Source organism: Mesocricetus auratus, unplaced genomic scaffold (genome assembly GCF_017639785.1).
Source record: "Mesocricetus auratus isolate SY011 unplaced genomic scaffold, BCM_Maur_2.0 Super-Scaffold_100011, whole genome shotgun sequence".
Lineage (NCBI taxonomy): Eukaryota > Metazoa > Chordata > Mammalia > Rodentia > Cricetidae > Mesocricetus > Mesocricetus auratus.
Window position 1 is genome coordinate 19,285,530 of NW_024429195.1, and position 21,609 is coordinate 19,307,138.

At 34.6% G+C, this 21,609-nt stretch overlaps 1 long non-coding RNA gene across 1 annotated transcript in view; it reads left to right on the forward strand.

Moving 5' to 3' along the window:
* LOC121143198 overlaps window positions 1–21,609 on the forward strand; it is a 130,430-nt gene that overhangs the window by 47,381 nt on the left and 61,440 nt on the right. The window lies entirely within an intron of this gene.

Consider the following 21,609-nt stretch of genomic DNA (forward strand, 5'->3'; position numbering starts at 1 on the left):
CTCTGGAATGTAGACTGTAACAAAGCATGATTTTGCCTTATGTCTAAGTACCTACATTTCTGCTACCTAGAAACAAATATCTGGTTTTCAACTGTGAGAATTTGAGAAGGAGAGTGTTCTTAGAAATAACTCTTGAAAATATTTGGGAACTTCACTAAGAATTTCTCTCACAGGATTATCTTTTTCATGCTTGTACATGCACAGTCCCCAGGGTTTTGATAAAATAGCATGAAATATCTTATCACTTTGTGGACCCTGTAGTCCTGATTAGATCAGCAGATCTTACCTAAGATTTTATAACTGGACCTATCCACATTTCTCAGTGACTTTTGCCCTCCAATCTCAATTTCCTTCAATTTCTATCATGGATCTCTCTACTAGTTGTGTGAGAATACTATATTGTATAAAATGATCATTATTTTTTTCTCCTAAAGCCTATATAGAAGTGAAGGTTTGTGCTTCAAAACAAAAGTTTTTTATTAAAAATATTGGCTATTTTCTCAGTTTATTCTTCCCCCTTTCTATGGTTTTTGAGATCAGAGCATAGTGATAACTTTCTAAGATTTTAGATATCAACATTGGATTCAGATGTTTACTGATAGGAGTTCCTCCAGTCCAGTCTTGCAGTATTTTTGGCATATTTTAATTTTGAGGAAGAGTTGACCCTTGTTTTCTCAGAGTATATATTTGCAAATTTATCCAAACACAGCTCACAAATATTTAGAAAAAAGTTTACATCTGTACTAAACATATAAGACTGTGTCCTTATTCCCTACCTAACACAATGCAAAAGCTGCTTTATGTTCACAAGGTATTAGCTGTTTCCAATAATTTAGATGTTACAGAAAGCACCATGCAGGAAGAAGATACATACACTTTATATGGTTTTCTATAAAATTGAGTAGAATGAACTCTAATCCAAATTGTGGATTACAAGTTGAGACTTGAAAATAATTATATAGACCTTCATAACTGGAAAAATATCTCAAGTACTAATTGCAAATTTAAATATTTAGAACCTTCACTATGTTTCCTAGTCATAGAGAATTATCAAGCGTGTGTTGGCAACATACCATACAATGGAGGCATGTCCACAAGGGACTTTATTCTTGTATGCTACACTACAATTAGTATGAGTAGCAATTGTCTTTGGCCAAATACTATTGAGCATGATGAAGTCCCTAGGCTGATATTTACCATTACAAAGTTATTGACAAACTAGATATAGAATAAAGATCACACTTCAGAAAGGAAAGCTGACCTAACAGGGAATACTACTTTTCAATAACTGAACAAAGTGCTACAATTAATTATAAACACACTTAGTTTAAACTTTCAAAGAGATTTACACATTAAATGGCAGTCTGGATTTTATTCTTTCAAATGGCTATAGAATCTCATGGAAGAAGTGGTGCAATTGGTTAATTGTACTGAAATTCTGTAACAATTATACCTGGCCGTTTGAATGGGCCCAAACCTCCAACTTTGCAATTGATTGGGTGAAACTTGTTTCTGTCTCTTGAGCTGTGTCACACAGAATTATGTTAGGTCTTTAAGTTCAGCTTACGGTTACTCTATACAGCTTGGACTCACCTTATTATAATTAAAACTGTGGGTAGCAAATTGACTAGGTATCGTTTCATCGGCATTAGAAGCCAGAAGAGCCAAGAAGATAGCAACATGACAGTGTTTTGCTCATCTCCATCCCCACGTTTTCTATTTATCTGCACCTTCCCATCTCCAGTATATACCATGTGAAAATGGAGTTGAGTTTCCAAATACTAAACCAAAATTTATCCTCGCTGTTTCTTCCTGAATTTGACTTCCAAGGGACAGAGAAGCAACAGAAGAGGGACTGGAGCTTCAGACTATTGATGGAGTTGACCTATATTGTGAATAAATCATAATATGCGCTCCATATACGCTAGCATGCAGTACTCAAAGAGGTCAGAAAGGGGCACTGAATCCCCTAGAACTAGAGTTATAGAAAGGTGTGAGCTAGTCTCCTGGTGCTGGACATCAAGCCAGGGTCACCTGGAAGGGTAGCCTGTGCTCTAAACCACAGATCCATTTTTCTTCCTTCAGGATCTAATATATTTTAATTGAAAAATGATCCACATGTCAAACTTCAATGCTGGTGTAAGCAAGGGCAAAAAAAAAATAATCATCCTTCATGCACTCAGGAACATAGTGTTATTATCATTCTAACTATTATTATTATTGTTGACAACTGACTAAATGTGAAGATTTTGGAGCCAAGAGCTTCATACTACTGCTCTGGGTGCTACTTGCCATTTATAGAGGTGAGGTTTATGCCTCGTTTGTATTTGGGTAGGTATTTCAAATATGTCAATGCTAGTTTTGTTAAATCCACATACTTTATTCCTTTAAATATTTTGGCATTAAAATTTACAGTTTCAAATGTTACTATTATTATTTATTTGGTTATTTTGGTTTTTTGAGACAGGGTTTCTCTCAGGAGCCTTGACTGTCCTGGAACTCGCTGTGTAGACCAGGCTAACCTCAACCTCACAGAGATCTGTCTGCCACTACCTCTGAGTTCTGGGATTAAAGGCTTGTGCTTCCACAATCTGCTACAAGAAATTTGATTTTTTTAAACAGAAAATAACAATATGTTATTGTTCCTCTCCATTAGAAGGTGTTTGCTCCTGAGATTTATTGTATTCATCTTGATAAAATCTATTACCTACTGTGGCACAAATGTGAAGGACAAACCTAAATATGGTAAAAATTGGGTAGAATTTTATTTTTCTCCTAGAAATCATTTTCAAGACTAGTGAAGGCTTTTGTCTCTTTCATATGTTCAGCTAATCTTTTTCCTGCCTTGAAATATAAGCAGAAGTCTGATTCCATCTTTAGGAATATTCTTGTCCACTTCCCACCTTGTTGGAGTTGGTACATCCTCCCTCACTGTTTAGTAATGACTAATCACAATGTACTGTGTGCTCCTGTGCTGGCCAATGTCTTTTTTTCTATTATCTGTGTATGTTAATTTACAAAACTTTTGTTGTTTTAGGGCCCATGTCACTAGATTAAATGCCTATATATCTTTTCACCTGCCTGCTGTGCTTGCTGTTATTTTTATTTGTTGTGGTGCATGCTTTATATTTCAGAATCCTGGTACCAATTATTCAATACATCTAACTGACTGAACTCCCCAGTCTTTGGTTTTCTTATATTTAACAGTACATCTCTGACAACTACTGTGTAGCATGCATTCACTACAATTGCAAAATTAACAAGATAATAAATCCCAATGTTTCTCATTAAGCATACCTTTTATTAACACACACACACAGTTTGATATTACTTAGTCTTCAAAGTTGTTAGTCCTAATCACTCTAGTTTCTCAAGTATATTTACTCTTCTGTTTTCACCTCGTTATTTCTTTTTTGATATATTTTACTAACAATGGGGTTGATCAACCAGAAATGCTTCTTATGGACTGAGAGCTTCTGGGCCTATGCAGTTTTTAGTACTAAAACCTGGACTATCCTAGAAGAACTAAGGAGTTTTGTTATATTGCTTAGTAAGGCCCAAATGTAATCCAATAAAACCACTTGTAAAAGAGTGGAGAGAATAGTTCAGCTGCTTAGACTGTTCCCATAACACCCTTGCAGGTTCCTAAAAACTGCCTGACTCAAGTTTTATTTTGGTCTACCACACCTCTTTGGCTTTAGAATCATAAATGTTACATAACTTAATCACTATCTTTGTATTTATCATCTCTTACCTGCTGCAATATCTTCCCCTTCCTTCTTGGAAACACTGAAAAACTCTCCAATGTCACTGCTACAATCCTTCTTTTATGGTATTGGTCACCATTTATAAGGGAAACCACTTATTTTAAAAGGTTATCTGTAACACACACACACACACACACACACACACACACACACACACACACACACAAAACCCAGTGACTGATACTGGGGTTCGCTTTTCAGCTCTTCAATCTGAAGGTCAGAAAAGCAAAGCATCAGGACATACATACAAGTAAGTACCTCAGGATGAAAAGGCTGACCCACAAGCTCTCCTCAGCATGGCTGGGGACTGAATGTTTCTATCCTCCGTGTGAATGCCTGATCTCAGACCTTGCTCCTGTCTTATATACCTGTTATGAGTCCTGGGATTAAAAGTGGGAGCTATAATTCTTTGTTAGACTGATTCAGTCTTGTGTAGATCTGGGTGGCCTTGAACTTGTGGAGATCTTTCTATCTCTTAATTCTGAGTTCTAGGATTAAAGATGTATACCACCATCTCTAGCTTGTGGCTGCTGAGATTAAAGGTGTGGATCTGACTTCTATGGCTTATGCCTGACTTTACTTTCTGCATCTTCAGGCAAGTTTGAATAAATAATATATCACCACTTTTATGCATTTCCTCATTTTCAGTTTTAACAGCTTTTAATTTATATGTGTCTATCTTACTTCCAACTGACTATCAAATCTGATTTATACTTCTGCAAGTATGGCCCTAAAAACATTCCAATGTTTTGTATCTCCCATGCCAACACTCATAACTTATCTTGACCAATACATTAACAATAACTAGGCATTTCAAATACATATATAGCTTTCAATCAATTGATGGTTTTCAACTCAAGTGATCTTTGAGACATGCAAACTGGTAAGTTCCTTCGTCTTGAATCAAAATGATTTTTCAAAGATTTCACATTATACTCAGCATAAAACTCCAGGTCAATAAGATGATCCAGGGAGTCCTAAATCATTCCACCTGAGATCCATCTCTATTTTGTTTTCTCCTCTAACAAAGCTAAATTTTCATTGGAGTTCCTAGAACAAAAAAGTTGACATCTTTCTTACAGCTTTTCTGTTGCTGCCATTTCTTTAGAAACGTAAATAATAGTCAGATTTCAGCTGTATGTAATATGTATCCCTATGAGGATCATTTTCTAGAGTTTTAAATGACCTGAGAACTCCTATCATCAGGGCATATAGTACTGTGTACTTTCCAATCAAAGTAATTTTAATATATCTAATGAGACCATTCTGTACTTAACTATGAATTCCCCAGACAATCCTTGGACTATGGAGATATTCAGATTGTAAAGTATGTGCTACATAGGCATGAGGATCAGAGTTCCATCCTCTTAACTTATGCAAAAAAATGCTGGGTATATCATAGTACTTACAATTCCAGGAATGAGAAAACATAGACGGGGGGGTCCAGCTCTCATTGTCTGGCTAACCTAGGATATTGGTGATCTCCAGGCCAGTGTTAGACCATGTCCCATGAAAGAAAAGTAGAGAGCAGTTGAGGAATACTCTATGCACTGATTCACATGTGTACTCCATATGACCAAATCTTACAGACTACATAGCCTTGAAAATTTATCTTGTGTTTATGATTGGGGATTTGAAATTTATAAATTATCACGAAGTTAGACTACCAATCTTTGTTCTATCAAACTAGAACTTGGTTATCATACCTAATTTTATTTTAGCATCTGTTATTCAGGTCTACCCTTCCTGGCCTCCATGGATAACTATTTTACTCTCACCTTTTATGGAATCACCATTTTAATCTTTTACCCTAAAGTGAGAACATGAAGAAAGGAATCAGTTTTGCCAGGCATATTTGATGATATTGGCAGCCACCTTCAAAGAATGGTTACATTGGCACAGAGATCTTATAGGTAGGATGGGGCTAGCTGTGTTTCTCGTAGAAAGAGAATTGAAGGAAACACTATGTTATCTCTGACATAAAGCCATGTAACTAGAGTGTTGAAGAATGGTGTTGGTTATATGTTCAACATACCAGTTGGCAGTGGAATCACTGTGGAAGTGCTAATTTCTAAATCACACTCAGCAAAACCAAAACAGAAACCCCTTTCAAGTGCAGTTGGCATGCATTTGTTCACTAGAGAAAGCCTGTTGCAATATTCTCAAGTTACCAGCAGAAAGAATATGATGCCAAGACTCATTAATATATTAAAATTTAGCTTAATATCTTACTTACATACTAAATTGTGGTTCAAACATTTATTTTTCTTGCCAAAAACATCTACTAAAAATGGATAGTCTTTTAAATACATATATGTATAAATATATATATATATATTGCAGAATGCATGCTGTTCTATTAATTAGTGTACAAAGAACTGTTAAGTTTGATGATTATGTTCAATTAACTATAATGAATATAATTAATGTAGTTGCTGTTTTGGTTTCTTGCGTTAATAGTACCATTAACTGATGCTGTTTCTGTTGTGGTAGTGATTATTATTATAATAGAATACTAAACTTAAAATGAGATGAAAGTTGATTGTTTGACCAGTGTTTTTTAATTAAACCTGTGTGCACATATGCAAGTGTGTGCATGTATGTGTATACATCTTTCTATATTTTCTTTTCATTCCATTAGCTGCTACTTCTTTTTTTAAATATATTTAGAAAGAGAAGTTTTAAATTCAAACTTGATTATTAAATTCTACTTGGAAGAGGAGTGTCCCTACCTTTTAGTCACTTGAAATGTTAGAACATTCATTTTCTTCATTAAAAAAACCTGTTAAACAGCATTTTTACATGCCAAGTAATTTAAATCTGGTATTTTTTCTTTATTTAATGTTTTTCCATTGCACTTTTATGTAGCATTATTTCACCATTGTTGTTGATTATAATAATATTAATTTTAGCTATCATGTTTTATTATTTATTCTACAGGAAATATTAATGATTGTTTAAATACTGGAAGAAGAAAATTGCTCTTATACTTATGCAATGTTATAGAAAGCACGGGTCCTCAGTATGTTATATACAGTAAAATGTGTCAGGAAATTATCGTTGCTTTTCAAAAATAGGAATTTTTTATTAAAGATTTTTCATGTGTTCTCACAGTTTAGATATGTACATACATTAATAAATCCCGCCCACACACATGTATTGCACTTATTACATAAGCTTGGGAACCTCTTGGTTTTTGCTGCAGAAGTGAAGTAAAAATTCTACTTGCAGGTTTTCAAATGATAGCATACTCTAGCATTTTATATTAAGTATTTTATACAAAGTTTCCAATTAAGGAACATAGTTTTTCTTTGCCAGTGATGAAATGTTTTGTTGTTTGAATTTTGTATGTGTTTTAAAGAGCAAATTTAAACACAGTTATATTGTCTTTTTTGATGTTGTTTTGGAAATGTGTGGAAACAGCAAAATTGGTTGTTATAGGCATCTACATTGTGGTTGATACAAATGTAACTAATTAATGAATATATATTCATCCATGTCATCCTGTCCTATGGATTTTTAGTATATTCTCTCCAAATTTTAAGAACAAATCTTCATTAACTAATATGACCATGCTACACCATAGATGTTTTGAACAGACCTATGAAACACATTTATTCTTTCTAATTAATTTCTTAATTATTTGTTGGAGTTTTAATAGTTTTGAATGAAATTAAACTTTATTTAATTTCTCTTCACTCTATCATCTCATTTCCAAAATGAAATCTATTATAGTTTACTTATTATCTTAAATGTCATTAAACAATATTCTCCTGCTCATTTTATTAATTGTTTACTTTTACTGTATCTGTTTTGCTCAAATTTTTGATTTTCTTACTATAAACTTTTAAGATATTATTTTTACTTTTTTGTTTGTGTTTTTTTCTTTTTCTGTTTTTAAGACAAGGTCTCACTGTAAAATGAGTCTTGCTATTCAGACCAAGAGGACCTTAAAATTATAGAGATTCATTTGTTTCTTCCTGCTAAGTACTAGCATTATTGGCATACACTGCCATTCCTGGCCTTCATAGATTAATATAAGCACACTATGTAAGTTTCCTTCTTTATCTAAATTTAGGTGATTTTTTAAATGTATTGATCTATGTTGTTAGAATTTTTAATTCGTACTTTGGATAGTGGAAAGGGAATACGAAAGTGTTTACGACATTATTTTTTAGCTTACTACATACTTGCACAATGTTTATAAACTGTATTGAGTATAAGATAGAGTCACTGAAATTTAGTTTATGAAACATATTGATGGCATTGATAGAAGAGGAGTCAGTTAGTGACCTGACAGGTAGATGGATGAGGAGAGAAATGATAAGTAGGCAGAGCTGTTTTCCAAGTCACAATAAGATGGTTGACTTCAAAGTTCTTATTCCCCAAGTAAAAGACTTAGCAAGTCTTCCCCAGTCAATAGAAAACTGCTGATTGGATCTTTCAACATTCTTGTTGTTGTACTCCTGGCAGGAACCTATAAAATTCTCTTTGTCTAAATTAGCCATTCCACCAAGATAGCCCATACCAACTAATCTAGAAGGAGAAAAGGCATCTTTATCATGCTCCAGACACAAATGCCTAGTCTCTCTGGGAAGGAAAATGGACTCTGGTTTTCAGATCATGTCTTGTTTGAGGTTCTCTTTGTTTGCTATGCTGACTTGTGGTTATCGCAAACCTTGGCTATATTCTGTGACTGTGAATCTTCCCTGCTTTTGAATTTTTCAGTTTTGGAGAAAATTAACTGTATCCAACACTTGGGTAGTAACAGTATTAGATGAACCATTTTTTAAATGTATGTTAATCTGACAACCACTTGAACAATTTACAATGAATATTTTTCTAATAATCACCAATATAAGATACAGAATCATTCACACTTAGGCCTTCTTCTGTCCATCCATCCATCCATCCATCCATCCATCCATCCATTAACCCATCCATACACTTGTCTACTCACCCATCTGTCTGTCTGTTCATAAATACACATCCATCTGTCCACTCAGCAATCTGTCTGTCTGCCCATCCATCCTCCCATCCACCACCCACTGATCCACTCAACTGCTCATCTGTCCACATCCTCAGATTGCCATGTATTATATTTTGTAGGAGTTTACATTAAGAACTTGATGAACTGATCCACAAGGATGACCCCAACTAAGAATCTAAGCAATAGTGGAGAGATTATCTTAAATGCCCTTCCCATATAATAAGAATGATGACTACCTTATATGCCACCTTAGTTCCTTTATCCAGTAGCTGATGGAGCAGAAGCAGAGATCTGCAGCTAAGCATGGAACTGAACTCCTGGAATCCAGTTGTAGGGAGGGAGAAGTGATGAACAAAGGGGTCAAGACCATGCTGATGAAACCCACAGAAACATCTTACTTGAACAAGTGGAAGCTCATGAACCCCAGTCTGACAGCCAACATAGGACCAATCCAGGCCCTGTCATAGCGGGGGTCAGCTAGGAGGCCTGAGTAGTCTATAGGGCTTCTGGCAGTGGAACCAGTATTTTTCCCTAGTGCATGAATGGACTTCAGGAACACATTCCCCATGGAGGGATACGCTCTTAGCCTAGATATACAGGGGAGGGACTAGGCACTGCCTCAAATGACTTGAAAGACTTTGATGATCCTTCATGGAGGGAATTACCTTCCCTGTGGAGTGGACGGGGTATGGGATACGTGGTTGGTCCGGGGTATGGGAGGATGGGAGGGAGACGGAACTGGGATTGAAATGTAAAATAAGATTGTTTCTAATTTTAATTATATATAAATATATATATATATATATATGTATATATAACTTGATGAAGTAGCTATGCCATTCAGCCTTGTGGATATGTTTCTATAGTTTACTTGAACCAAAAGGACTCCAGAGTCCACAGAAAGTGAATCATATCCCTTACTACCTGTATTCTTGCGAAATACATTTGCCTTACCATTGTTTCTCAAGGCCACATCCAATTGCAGGTATAAAGCAGCTGCTTCCTGGTTGCAACCACACGTACACAAAATATTTTACCTTCTAGTTAATGCTTTCTAGTGAAAACCCACAATATGGTCATGGGAGTAAGCTGATAGAAAGGTTCTTTGTGCATACATGAAGTGATAGTTTGAGTATACTCTAATAATGACATTTGCATGGTTATGTCAATATCAAAGGGGCCTCATCTGAGAAGAAAGTGGATATTTTGAAAAAAGAAATAACTGTTTATCAGTAATATTTTAACATTCATACTTAATATATTTAAATTAAATTAACATTAAAACTGCCTATATATAGCTCAAGTCTAAATTTAATTTTTGCAAGTGCTATGCACTTATGTGTATATGAAATTGTCAAAGAATATTTAAAAAATTGAAAAGGAATGTGTTTTACTATATTTTTATTTCCCTTTCTTCTAGTTTCTGTTGTTTCTCTTGAATAGTCTGTTGTCATTTGCTTCTATCTTCATTTACAGAAGGTTCTTTGTCTTTCTGGAACTGTGTGTCTTAGACCTTCAGAGTCACTGACCATGACTTAATGTTTAAATACCTAATTGTGAGTTTGTTATTTCTTTATTCTTCTTCATGTTTTTTAGACTTTAGGGATCTCAGAAATGGTGACCACTAAAAGCCTTTATTTTGCTTCTAAAAAGAACACTGGTGCCTGGGTGATTCAGAAGGGATGCTGCATTGCTCACAGTGTGAGATTCTGGACAGACCATTGTCTAAGTATCCACATATGATCAGGGCACTCATAGAATATCTGATGCCAGAAGGCTAAATGGAAACAAAATGCATGGAGGACCAAGAACAAGGGATACTGATTTTTATTTAAAATAACTCAACAGCCCCTTCAACAAAATTATGATTACAGAAGGCTTTGTTCTCAAGGTTAATCATCTGTCATTTGTGCCTCATTCCAACAATCCTTCATTGGCGATTAATATTCAAAAGTTGGTTGCCACGGGCATGTACATGGTTCTAGCTTTCACTCATCTATCCTACTCATTCAAGGAAATTTATTCACAGAATTCCTCATGTAGAGTTTAAGTTTTTCTTTCAGTATCTCCTACAATTTACATTTTGGGGTTTCCACATGATTGTGTCATTTCTTTGTCACTTAATACTATCATTATTTTGAAATTTTGTTCTTGTGTGTAGTCTTTCCAAAATTCCCATTTTGCTCAATTTTAGGGACACTTCCTTCTTGGGAAAGGTTAGTGATCTTCAGTTTTCTTTTCCTTACATATTTAGGCACAAATACCATAATTAATTTGCATTGGTTTTAAAGTGAGTTTATGTTTGGAATACACATAGGATGAGTTACCTAATTAATTGCTCCAGGTAACTCAACTAACAGATATTTTTCCATACCCATATGTAATTATATTTGTGAGTTCGTCATTTTTAAAGATATAACAAAGGTGATACTTTTAATTTTTTTCTTTAATTTCTATGCTTAAAAATATTAATTAACAAATTTCCCTTCATCCTCTATTCTTTCTTTTTCATTTCCTCCCCAATCTCCTACCTCATTATTCCCTCCCAAGTTCCCTTGCTCTTTATCTTTTAAACCCACTGAGTCCACTTACTGCTGCCAGTGTGTATGTGGGTGTCAAACCCCCTGCTGGTGCACAGGGGTCTCATTCCCTTATCTGTATATCATATCCCCCACCAAGGCTGAGTTATCAAGTTGGATTGTTGAAGCTGTATTATTAGTTGTTCTTTCTTGAGGAATTATCATTCATGGTTTTAGACTATTCAAGCTTAGTTCCTCTTCAATTAAATTCCTTAATAGAGAACTATAAATACATATTTAAATTTGTTCCTCAGTTATTCTTTATATACTAAACATCATGAAGGCAGCCTTGGGATATTCTATTATAATTTGCTTTTCTGTGGTAAAACTTTATTTTTTCATACTTATTCCCAGGTATTTACTGACTTTCATATTACTGATGTGGTTTATAATCTACAGTTCATTGAACTATGATTTAAAAACCCTGAATGTTTACATGAAACAGCTACCGTACTTGTGATCCTGGTTAGTATCTCAAAACTTTATTGTTTAAGAATATTTATTCACCCACACTCCATTATTTTCCTTGTACTCTTGTACTGACTGCTTTGTGTGTGTGTATGTGTGTGTGTGTGTGTGTATGTGTGTGTGTGTGTGTGTGTGTGTGTGTGTGTGTGTGTGTTGATTTGATTCAGCTAGATCAAAGAAAGGAAGGGACCTCAGTTGAGGACATTCTTCCATCAGAGCCATGTTGTGATAACTCTGTCTGCCAGCCTGGTCTCAGTGCTGCATCAGCCCCAAATAACACACAAAATACTATATTAATTATAATCTCCTGGCTGGTGACTAGGATTTCTTATAAACTAGCTTTGTCTTAAGTAACAACCCATAACTACTCATATATGTATTTCTACATGGTCTTATCTTATGGAGAACACCAGATTCATGCATCCTCTTCTCCAGGGATCACATGGTAAGTTCTCTTTACTGAATTTCCCAGAATCCTCCTTGTCTCTAGTCCCACCTATCTTGCTACCCTATTGGCCAACAGTGTTTTAATCATCAACCTATAATAGAGACATATTTACAGAATGACATCTCCCATTAGACTCAACTGTAAGTCATTTTTAAAATTAGTGACCAATATGGGAGGACCCAGCCCATTGTGGGTGGGGCCATACTTTCCTGGATTCTATAAGAAAGCAGATTGAGGAAACCAGGGAAATAAGCAGCATACATCTATATTCTCTATGTCAATTCCTGCCTTCAGGAACCTACCCTCTCTGAGTTCCTGTCCTGACTTCCTTCAATGAATAGCAATATAGAATGTAAGCCTAATAAACCCATTCATCACCAACTTGCCGTTTAGTTATGGTGTTTCATCACAGCAGTAGAAACCCTAAGACACCACGAATAATCTTTTCAGACCCATGTATCTAAAAACATATCAAATCATTTTACCTAGAATTTTCTGTTTTACGTATAAATTCTTTTTACATTGGCTATCATCAGAATAAGGAACTATAATACTTCCTGAATACCTAATTTTAATGAATTTTCTAATCTCTATGGTTTATAATACTTTCATTTCTTAGCAACTAGTCACTAATATATAATTAATTGCTTATGGTATAAAATAAATTCTTTAAGAATTCTAGTCCATTTAAATAGAAAAACAAAGGCTATCTCCTAACTGTTAATCTAAATTATTAATGTGTGGATTCATTCACTATAAATGTCTGCTACCGTCAACATCACCCATTCTCTCCATAACAATGGTTATTTTTTTTTTTGTTACTATGGAAGGATACTTTACAATGTTGGTTCCATTAGACAGACTGTATCTTAAGTAGAGGAATCAAACTTTAATTTGATATCTTAACTATAAATATGAAATTTATTTGAATTAGCTCATGAAATAGTTAGTAGCTAACACGGTTAATTTTGCTAATATGTAAACTTAATTATTTTCTTGAAATACCATGCTATAATATATGCAAATTCAAAAGATGTTGTTTAATTTATTGAAAAATATGACTTAAAGAGGCAGCTTACACATTTAAAAATCTTTTATAAATTTATTTTTATCTATTCATATATGACATATACAATACATTTTGATTACATGCACCCTTTTCAACACCCTTCATACTCTCCTATGTCTCATACCCTCAAACATTACCCTCTCCAATTAATGGAGTCTTGTATAATTTTTTATGTATATATTTACATTCACACACACACACACACACACACACACACACACACACACACACCCCCGCACACACACACTACCTACTGTATCTAATAAGTGATCCCTGTATGCACATGAATGTAGAGCTGAGCTTTGAGATGTGGGAAGCTTCAAAGAGGCTCCTGACAGAAGAGAACCAAAGTTTCCTCCCTCAGCTGGGACCCACTGACTATAGTTCCATACCAGTAGTAGTGCCATATGAGACCCTTTTTCATCCAGGCAGGGATGTTGGTTTGTGTACAGGTGACACAGGTGGTGAGAGTTCATGAATACAGTATCCCTGTAATGTCCAGAAGACACAATCTAATGGCAGTCTTCCTGGTCCTGAGCTTCTTATATTTCCCACAAAGTCATACATCATTTTGTTTTCTGCCTGTGTCCCTGACATTTACCAAAAAAGTGTTTTGCAGATAATTTAAACTAATTTTACATATAAGCTATATATATATATATATATATATGTATGTATATATATATTCATGTTAATATAAATAATGGAACCAATTTCTTTTATATCCACATTTAAATAATATCTTAACATTCACAAACTATTTCCATGTTCATCATTTAACGTTGGAGGTAGAAATGATACTAAAAAAAGAGAAAATGATTTATATCAGAAAATGAAGAGACTCAAGAAGTTCCAAAGACTATTGGAAACATGTCCCCCCAGAAGACTTGCTGACCTTCCCCACAAAATGTGTTAATAATGAGGTCCAGGTAAGGAGATGAGAATTCTTTGGCATTCTTGATGATCTTCCATAGTTGTTATAGGCATTTGGATCCTGTAACTTGTAGTCTTCCCACCAACTGCCTGGGTCCAGCTACTGTCTCAGCCCCCAAATAACACTTGAGACACTATATCAATTATGAAGCTGTTGGCCATTTGCTTGGTTTCTTATTGGCTAGCTTTGAATTAATTATTGACCCATAACTGCTAATCTGAGTAATTCCACGTGGTCTTATCTTACCAGACCACTTACTTCTCTGGTGTCCTACATCGTGACTGACTGTTCCTGTTTCTCAGAATCCTTTCCGACTTCTAGTCCCATCTATCTTGCTTCCCTATTGGCCACCAGTAGTTTATTAATCAGCCAGTAGGACAACATATACACAGGACCTTCTACATCAAGATTCTTAGTGTAATCATCTGAAAATAATGTGTCCTTTTAAAATAATTGTCAAGGAAATTAGATAAAATAACATGAATAACACAATGAAGAGTAAGCTTTGAATTAATTTTATTCCTTTGGTTCTCAGTAATCATAACTTTGCGTGTTCCTGGGACCTGCAATTTGTAGAATTCCACATTTTATCTTTCAACTAAATCATTTACTATACTTGTGCCACCTCCTGATTTCTCTGTCCATAAAATGTTGTTAGTCCTCACTTTCAAAGTGAAGAACTACAAGATTTAGACTTTGGTATTGAAAGGAAGCTACAGTTTGGCTTGATTTATTTATTTTTATTTCCATTTACTTATATCTCTGAGACCAAATAAGCATGAAGTGTGTTTCTAAGATTATAATTATGCATCACCATTCATACAAAATGGGCTATTTCATAATTACTAAAGCATTTGAACCCATAAAATATTCAAATTCTTTATACAGGCTGTAGATGAAATTATAAGAGAAAATGCCCTTTAGGTGATTCCCTCTGTGATCCAGCCTGAGAGCTTCCTAGAAGATTTGCAGCACTGCTGTGACCAGTAGTTCTTGCTGAAATCTCCCCACTCTGAGAAGCTAATGTATCTGACAGCCTAATTGGAGGGAACCTGAAAATAAATGATCCCTATTGTTTCATTAGTTTCTTCCTGCTCATGTAATTTTGATCTTTGGTCACATTTTGCCTTTTTGCTCAAACACTGATTGAATATTCTAATCAGAGACAGACTAAAGAGTTGGACAATCTTTTAGATAATTCATTTTCTATAAATAGAGTCTCCTTTTGTATTTCTAAAATATGATTATCCAATCTTTGTCTTGAATCAATAGCTTCCCAAATCATATGTTTATAACTGTACTTACATCATTGCACTGGCCTGGTGAAGAAATGCCATGTAATCATTTATTTAATGCTTATTATGTTTCTTTTGCTGGACAAACACAATTTACAGAAATCAAGAAGATAATGTTTTCTGGTTGAAATGTTAATTCCCATTGAATTCTGTCTTTGTTTTGTAATGTTTGATGCTTTAAATGTTTGGTGTAAGTATAAATTCAGATGTGTTTGTAATTTTTATAACAGAAATGAGCCATGTACTACATAGAAATTTCTGTTAATCAGGGTACTCACAATACAGGGACACGATTTGCACAATGACTGAAAGAACTGTATTTTTGGCAAGGTTATCTTTCCATGAGTCCTTCATTCTTTAGAACTGCATTGATCTTAGAGGGTCAGAAAGTTGCGAAAAGATAAGTGTAATTCATGTTACCAATAAAAGAAAGAGATTAACATACTTAAAAAAGAGACAGAGGAAAAGTTGAATATTGTGAACTCACACAGAAAATTACTGACTGGAGGCTGAAGACTGCACCTGACCAAAGTAAAGGGAAACTGATATGTCATAGAGATTAAACATCTTAATATTTACTGTCTCTAAATAAATAACGGAGGCAAGCACTCCTTTAATAGCTGTGTTAGATCAAGAATAATGCTGGAAAGTAAAATTTCAAAAGTCTTCATTTGACAGTGGCAATTCATGAAGGACAGGCACAGTTCTATGAAGCACTGCAGTCATACTTATTCCTGTCCCTTGTTGGCTTAAAATTCAAAATAATCTTATTTTCAAAACTTAAGTTGTAGTAAGAAATTTCAAAGATTATTTCTTATATATATACTTTGAATATATATGTATATGCATATGTATATATTTATATATATGTATTTATATGTATATATATGTATATTGCTTTGTAGTTTTATATATATTTATATTGCTTGTTAGATATTCCTATCTTAAAAGCTCACATTTCCTGATTGTGTTACCTTGGGTTGTAGGTGAGTTGTGTTTTTGCTCAACTGGCTTGAGTTCTACAAAAATTTGGTTTTTGCAATACAGGTTGCAGAATAGATAGCATCTAGGACAATGCTGGCCAAGGACAAAATACAGGAATTTTGGCCAGGGGTATTTAAAATGTTTCCCTTCGCAGGTGGATCTGGAGGCCAACCTTGTCTAGAGAGTGAATTGCAGGAAAACAAGGGCTACATAGAGAATCCCTCTCTCAAAACGCAAAACAAAAATAAATAAAATGAAATGTTTCCTTTCATAAGACTATGCTAAAACCATGTTGCCTATATCTCTTTAAACAAAACGGATTTGATTATGGCCAAAGCAAAAGCAGTCTTCTGGAGATTTTTCTCTGAAGTTCTATCTCTGCCTTTTCCTAAATTAACCATCTTCTTAGTCACATCTTTGATCATCCTTAGCTGTGTTCATTCCTCACCTGGAATGACTTCTGGAGGCTGTGTCTTTGATCTGCCTCCTGTTCTCTATTACCTCTCTATCTAATTGTTCCCACCCAGGTTCTACCTTCAATATCACTTACAATATGAATAATTCCCTTTCCTGTGTAAGTGGACTCTACTAAGTTATACCTTAATTTATTTTTGAAATTAAGTAAAAAGGAAATAATGATGCATTGGGACAAATGGTTTTTGGATGTGACATTGTTATTTTCATGACTTTGCGTACAGTTTTAAGCCAGATCACTAATATGTCTACCTATTTTGCAATGTGGACTCTGCTACGTGATGCAGCCAGGCATTGAATGTCACAATTCTGCCCTCCTGTCTTCTGCTTTTTCAGATTGGGCGTGCTCTTTGAAGCATCCCTTTCCCCTTTTGTATTTGGTTATGGTTTCCTCTTACTAGGGCCTCATACAATACGATATCTAGGGGTGTTAACAATGGTCTTCTCCTTTACAAACAGACCAAACAGAGGCTGTATTTTCGCTGGTCTTTGTGTTTTCTGAGAAAATGATCTAACATGATTCTGTAATTAAACTGCATCATCCATGCTTGTCAATGCATGATACCTTCTGACACAGTGACTTCTAGAAGGATACTTCTAGATTTAGCTCTCATACTTTGTTTTTTCTATATATATTCAGCACACATATTGTTTGGTTATTGTTTGTGTTAGTCACTTGAGCATCTTTTTAAGTTGGATTTATTCATAGTTTGAGATAGATAGTTCTTCAACAAGTAATTAAACTTCAATTTAGCATAGCTCGACCTGCTGCCACACCTGGAAAATAATTGGTTCACTATCAAACTTTCAGCTCAATTTACATAAATCAAAGCTCAAATAAAATTTTGTTTTATATCATTTCTATTGAGATACATCTGTCAATGATAATGAAGAAGTTTAATTAACCAATGTTTATGTTTCATAACTTACCCTGTTAATTATATTTAAACATATGACCAATCTCCCTAAAGTGCAAAGTAAGAAAAATTAAATAATAGGATATTCCTAAAAACGACAAGTTAAAACTATTAAAGATCAATTAATCTCATGATTATTAACTTTTTAATGACCAATTTTAAAATCATTTGCTGTAAGAATGTTATAGAGTCTAATTTATTTATGTTAATTCAGTTCATAATGTTTCTTAGGGAATACCAGCTGCCATGTTTTCTGAGTGTCCTTGCCTGCCCTCACTGAAAATAGTAAGCATCATTAGCTAATAGTACACTGAGGATGGGCAGTATCTGTTCATGCAGACGCTTAAGCTGGTTTTGGAATTCTCCTTCCATAGTGAAAGGAACAGGCTTGAATGTGTTGAACCCTTGACAAAGGCTTCTTGGCTATGATACCCACCCTACTAGTGTCCATCTGAGTTCATCTGGTCTTCCTGTGATTTCGAACAGGGCACATATGACTTCCTGCTCTGAAGTTCTGTTGTTGGCTGTATGTGAGTAACAAATGGCTCCCTGGATTTCTGGAGGTTGAGTCCCATTGCTCTGCAGATGCCTTCCTGACTACTAACTTTTAGCATTATGTTCATATTTTCTGTTTTCTCAGGTTGTAGCTTTTTACTGACAAATTTCTTTCTAATTAATTGTTTTCCCTATTCAAAGACAGCCATTGTCTCTTTGTTTATGATTTGTTTTGTAATTGAACAAATGAATACATAAAAACATACTGAATGCAACTCAAAGTTTTCTCAATAGCTACACATTCACAGAGCCTTTTAAAATCAAGTTTATAACATTGTATTGGTCAGGGTTTTCTCATATAGCAAAACTTATAGAATGAATCTCTCTCTATGTATATCTATATACCTATATATTCTAATTCTATCTGTATGTATATTTTGAGAACTCCCCTAAATATTCTAATGTATTTATACTTTAATTCTTAATTTTATGTATACATGACCTATATAAATGGTTTATTATAATAATACACAGGCTATCATTCAACTAAACTAACAATTGCTGGCTATAATGGAAAGTCCAAGAATCCAGAAGTTCCTCATTCCAGGAGGTTTGTTGTCTCAGCTAGTCTTCAGTAGATGCTAGATCCCAAAAAGGTAGGCTGCAATGCCAGCAAAGGAATGAACAAGTTGAAAGCAAGCATACAGAGAGCTTCCTTCTTCCATTCTATATATAGGCTTCCAGGTGTGGCCCAGATTAAAGGTATGTCTTCTTCCCTCAAGATCTGAATCAAAGATCTGTGTCTTCTTACCTCAAAGATCTCTTCATTTCTGGATTGTAGTTCATTCCAGATAAAGTCAAGTTGGCAACCAAGAATAGTCATCATGGTTTGATGTGCCCACAGTGTCTTTTAGTCTTTTTCAGGACTTAGTTCTTCATAATTTGAATTAGGACTTCGTTATCTTCTTAGAATATTAATTCAGTGCAGTTAATTATATTTTTACCAGTTTTGGGGACATAATCATTACCTATAATATAGCCTAAACGCAGACTTAATATTACAATGCAATCTTTTATGATTTACTAATTCATCCTGGTTAGATTAAATAGGTAAAATTTGCTATCACACTATTAATAATTTAAGTACTCTTGTTGTTTATGTTAAAATCTTATAGGGGCACAGTGATACATGTAATTTTAGCTACATGGAAAGCTGAGACACAGGAATTATGAGTTTGAGGCTATAGTGAACACCACATACCACAACGTTAGAACCTATGACAAGGAAAAAAAGCATAAACAGTTTTTTGAGGTATTTCCATTGGATTTCATCATAGTCAGCTATAATACAAAGCAAATTACATGCATATGTGCTCTAAGATATAGCCATTATTTGAATACATGCAGGAATTGTCCACACATGTAATTTTTTCTTTTGGCATTTTGTTCTCTTTATTGCCTGAATTCTTTTCTGAATCTTAATTTATACTTTAAGCCGAATATAATAAAATATCATTTTGGACACTTACATTTCAGAAATTAAATTGTTTAGCAGATTTGACTTACAAACAAAATAGATTTTAAAAGATGTATTGAAGCTCCAAATGACGTAGATACCAAACAAGTAACCCAGATGAGCCCAGTAGTTTTCTGATGCCGAACCGGAAGCCAAAATCCGGGTAAAGAGACCAAGACTTCCTTTGTGCGGTCTTTTATGCCTTTCCCCGTAACGCCATCTAGCCAAGCCCAAAAGTGGGCCTGGCTAGTGATGTAGTTCACCGCCTACTACCTATGTACGTATATGTCTTTACGTCAGTCTGTATACATCTTTAGTCATGCTTAGAGTGGGTGTGGTTAGAGGTGTGGTAAACCACTCTTTTATTACCTCATCTGTATGTGCCTCTAATAAGTCACATGGTTAATGGTGGCATACAGGCTTCCTCCTACAATGTATAATGATCTGCTGGCATCTTTTGTTTCTGTGGTCTCCATCATAAATAACCCAAACTGTAGAGCTGGCATCTTGTGTTTTGAAGGAACTTGTCCAAGCAGCTACCTTGACATTACCACAACTATTCATTTTAAATTACTGCCATACTCATATCATTTGCATTCTCTAGCATCTGCAAAGTGTGCCTGCGGCAAATGGTATTTGTTGAGATAAGCATATTTTGGGACATTCATCAGGTATTCTTTTGGGTGCTTTAACGACAGTGTTTCCAAAGAGGAGTAGACGAGGAAAGATGACACACTCTGAATGTTAGCATTCTGGCTCATGAGATAGGACCTCAGATAGAAAAAAAAATGGGGTAAAGAAGAAAGGCTGACCTTTGAATTCTATCTCTGTTTCCTCCTGAGCATCACCAGTTTTCCCCGCTCATGCCTTCACTGCTACGATGGACTGAATTCTTCTGAACTGTGTGACCAAAAAAAAATCCTTACTTCCTAAGATGTTTTCTACCAGATATTTAATCACAGAGATAATAAAAGTATCCAAAACAAGCAATCATGTGAACATCTTGTGATGAACTGGGACAATAAACTGAGAGATACTGGAAAGGACAGTTTGATAGTTTAAGATGCTATTCTAGGTGGTCATATGCTGTACAGAGAATTCCATTATCATTTTATTCACTGACATCAGCGTCTTATGTGGTTCTTTGCTTCCCAAGTGGAGAGGAAGTATTACTAGTGCATTACTTTCAAGATTACCTAGGTAACAAGATTTATATGTAAAAAATGAATTCATAGTATTTGAGAAATATAAAAGGAATAATTTAATGAAAAATATTACTTATCTTAAAAAGAAATATGTTAGTAAAGTACTTAAACTGTTTAATTTATAATACTTTGACAATATTAAAGTATGATGAATGAAGAAAACTTAATAATCTTTTTGCTATTTAGAGTCTTTCTAATTAGATAAAACAAGCAATTAAATTCACTTATAAGGGCATCCTTGTGAAGCTAGATAAGCTATTTTACTTCTCTTGGTCTCAATGCACCATCCAAATTTAATATTGTCAATTTTACTTTCCAATTAAGTCCAGAAATGCTAAGAATGGTTTGTCACAATTAAATGTCATTTAGGCTCTTCTTTTTTGTTCAGCAATGAAGTATTAGTGACCTACCACTTAGAGTGTCCTACATTTAAGGACCTGAATGTGAAAAGTCAGTTAACATACAGCC